At 39.3% G+C, this 4,200-nt stretch overlaps 1 non-coding gene across 1 annotated transcript; it reads right to left on the bottom strand.

Annotated features, from left to right (window-relative positions):
• Positions 1-3,101: 3,101 nt before the first annotated feature.
• LOC112535187 lies at positions 3,102-3,208 on the bottom strand. The gene has a single exon (XR_003079364.1). It is a non-coding gene; the product is annotated as a small nucleolar RNA R71 (small nucleolar RNA).
• Positions 3,209-4,200: the final 992 nt, after the last annotated feature.

A 4,200-nucleotide genomic window follows, 5' to 3' on the forward strand; every position in this document is an offset into this window, starting at 1 on the left:
AAAATACACATATCTAAATGGGGTTTCTAAGATTGATTTTATGGACATTTGGATGTGAATTGGTCCCAACACTCACCCTATGCGTCTGTTTGTGTGCATTAGGTCCAAAAGAAGTCAAAGGATGATAAAGGGAAGAATTGGAGCATAATTGGACGCTGAAGCTGCCGAAACAAGCTAAGTACGAGCATGAGGAAGCTGAACATGGCCGTGTTGGTTTCAACACTGGCCGTGTTCCCAACACGGGCATCGACATGACCATTTTGGATGCATTAGACATCAAAGAAGCAGAGGCGTTACAGAGCATGACCACAAAGAGTAACACGACCAGAAACACCAAACCGTGTTCCCAACAAGGCTAGGAACACGGCCATGTTGGCGGTGACAGGGGGAATTAATTAAAAGAAACAAGAGAGGAAAGAAAAAAAGGGAGAGCGGGGGAGAACGTCCCAAAACCCTAACTTTTCTCTCCCTAAGGGTTTTCTGAGCTGAAACCAAGGGAAAATGAGACTTGGATCAAGGTTTCAATCGGATTCCCTTTAAAGATTGAAGATTGGGCGAGGTTCGTTGATTGGTTTTCAAATCGAGCAAGAGGAACAAGAATCGATTTAATTTGAGCAAGAGGAAATGGGGCTGTTTACTCTCATCCAAGGGTGTAATCGGGTTTTCTCTACCTTAACTCATTGTTGTAATTGAATTCTTCTATATTTTGATAATGAACATAATTAGCTAGATTGATTAAATCCTTTGGGATTTCTGTACTATGTTGGCTTAGTATTATATTATTGGATTGTTTGGGATAGTTTTGTATTCTTCTTGCTTTCAGTATTCATAAGATAATATATTATTCATGAGACGTTGTGAATTGTGTGTTTAGATTGCTTTGTGTGATTGAGAAGTCCATTTGGCAATTGGAATTTTGAATAGCAAGAACTGGTTAATAATCGCTTAGAGATAAGGATAATTAACTAACCGGATTAAGAATTAACAAAGCTTAATAGAGGTGGATTAAAGCGTAATGCTAATTTAAGAATCAATCGTTAGGAAGAGATTCCAACTTTAGGTTATTAGGTTTAGGAATTCGGTTATCTCGAGAGAGAAACCGAATTCGATTAAGAATTCATCCACGGGTAGCATAATTAGACTCACCAATCCTTTATCTTTTATTTGATTGCCAACTAGTTTAGGTCCCCTTTGGGTTTGCTTTCTTGTCTTGGTTACTTTAGTTATCAATTACTCCTGCATCTCCCTTAGAATTTAGCTTGTAGCTATTAGTTAGTTTAGAAATTATTCATCACTCATTTTAGGTTAATATAACCAAGAACAAAGGAGTAACTCTAGGCTTTCACTTTCCCAAGGAATATGACCTTGATACTCGCCATTAGTGCTAGACTGCATCGATAGGTACACTACCTTAGATTGTAGCTAACACAAATAGCACGCATCAACTAGTTTTCGTCTCATCCAAAGATGGTCGAGCAAACTCGTACATCGTCCTCGGCTTAGGGGTTGTGGTTCTCCATCACGTTAGCTCTATGAACCTGAACTGTAACTCCGGCCTCCTTCTCAACTGCCTGCAAACGTCGTCTCAATAATTTGAGAGAGTGCTCCAGGTCAGATAAGGGTTCTATGGGATTAGGGTTAGAGCTCCTGGTCATAAACTACCTGAAAGCGACAATCCAAACATCCACCAATCAAAAAAAAAAAGAACAAAGAATAAATAAATAAACAAATAAGGACTAAAATAACACGAAAACAATTCACTCTAGTTCACTGTTATGGTTCCCCGGCAATGGCACCAAACACTTGATGGGCTACTGATGCAACCTACACCTAAGGCAGTGAACCTATCGATGTGGCCTAGCACTAGTGAGTATCAAGGTCGTATACCTGGAGATCGGGTGAACCTAGAGTTACTACTGTTCGCTATGTTATCTAGTCTGAACAACTCAATGAAGAGTTATGCTATGATTGAATATGAACAAACAATTAATTAAATGTCAATTAATCTGCAAGGGTAATGGAGCAACACAGGAAGAAAGCAAACCCAAAGGGGACCTAATTGCAATGAAATTACTAAAGGTGATTATCTTGATTACCAAATTGATTACCTGTGCCTGAATCCTAAAATGAACCCGGATCCTCTCTCTCGCTCACCGAATTCCTAACTATGGGAACTAAATGCTGGAATCTCTTCCTTACAATTAATCTCAGCACAGCATGAAGCTTAGATTCAAGTCTATTAAGAGTTGTTAGTCCATAATTTGGCTAGCCGATTAACCTTATCTCTAAGTGTTATTAACAAGTTCTTGCTTAACCAAGTTCTGGCTATTTAACAAATTTCTCAATACGAATTAAAATTTCAAGTTGGATGAGAAACCCTAATTTTCCAATTCAAAATCCCAAACCCTAATTTTCCTCTTGAATGCTCCCAAATCTTGTCTTGATCTTCAAATTGATGTTGAAACAAGTGTAATCCTTCCTTCAATTGATGAAATTGATCTCCTAAAGTCGACAATTGAGGTCTAGAAACAAATGAAATAAGTATGTATATTGGAAATCAAGTCAAAAAATCGAACCCTCATTCACCAAATCAATTTTGCCTATATAATCCATTCAGCATGGCCGTGATCAAGCCTGTGCTGGTCAGCACGAGCGGAGTCCAGGCCATGCTAAACCTGCACATTTCATTGTGTTCACCTCTTCTAGGCTGTGCCCAAGCCGGTGCTGAGCCACCATGGGTCGTGGTGGAGGCCATGGTGGCTACGGAAGCCGTGCCAAAATGGCACTTCTAGGGGCAGCTTCTTCACAATTCAGCACGGTCGGAGTCCAGGCCTTGCTCAACCCTCGGAATGCTAGTCCTTACTCAATTTGATAGATTCTGGTCCGTAATTACGCGTATTTCCGTCGATTGCTGACAACGTGAAAGGAACCAAAAGACAGGTGATTCTAGCATAAAACATGATAATTATGCACAAGAATGTAAACAATTGGGCATGTAAATATGTGTGATATGATGCCTATCACCATCCGGTTCTATCACTACATGGACGGATATGGCAAGAGCATTCCTTAACAAGTTCTTTACCGCCTCAAGAGCCGTAAGTATAAGGAGGGACATATGTGGAATCAAGCAAAAAGATGTGGAAACTCTCCATGAATATTGGGAACGGTTTAAAAAATTTTGCGCAAGTTGCCCTCAACATGGAATTACCGAACAACTTCTCATTCAATACTTTTATGAGGGATTGTTACCTATGAAGAGAAAAATGATGGATGCCACTAGTGGAGGCGCTATAGTGAGCAAAACTCCTTAAGCCGTTAGGGAATCGATCTCCATCATGGCTGCCAACTCTTAACAATTTGGCTTCGGTCAAGACTCAACACCAAGAAGAGTGAATGAGGTAAGTAGCAATTCTATCAAAACTTAATTGTCTAAACTAACCTCTCTTGTTCAACAATTGGCCTTAGGAAATGCACCAAAAGCCAGAGTTTGCGGAATTTGTACCGATCCAGGTCATCCAACTGACATGTGTCCAACACTTCAAGAGGACTCTAATGAGAAAGTTAACATGGTTGGAGGATTTCCAAATAGGAAGTATGATCCCTATTCAAACACGTACAATCCAGGATATAGGGAACATCCTAACCTTAGTTATGGATCAAGAAATCAAAATTTCCAAAACTCTCATCAAAATTTCCAATAAAGATCGGGAAATTTCCAACAATCACCTCCCGTAAAGCAAGGTATGTCTTTTGAAGATATTTTTAAAGAGCTTACTAATAATACAAATGTTTTTCAATAGGAAACGAGAGCAAGTATTCAAAATTTAGAGGCTCAAGTAGGGCAATTGGCATCTTTAGTGAGCAAATTAGAATCTCAAGGTAAATTGCCATCACAAATAATTGTCAATCCAAGGCACAATGCTAGTGCAATAACCTTGAGAAGCGGAAAAGAAATGAAAGAATTTGATGATGCAGAAAGGCATGGGTGAGCCTTAGAAGAGGAGGTTGAAAAAGAAGTGGCGACCTCATCGCAAGAAACTGACCAATCTCAAGTACCAAACAACGAGAAACCAAAGGTATTGGTGACAAAACCTCCTTTTCCCGAAAGATTTGCCAAATCTAAGAAATAAGAAGAGGAAAAAGAGATATTTGAGACATTTTACAAAATTGAGGTAAATATTCCTTTACTCGAAGCAA

This window comes from Ricinus communis, chromosome 3 (genome assembly GCF_019578655.1).
Source record: "Ricinus communis isolate WT05 ecotype wild-type chromosome 3, ASM1957865v1, whole genome shotgun sequence".
Lineage (NCBI taxonomy): Eukaryota > Viridiplantae > Streptophyta > Magnoliopsida > Malpighiales > Euphorbiaceae > Ricinus > Ricinus communis.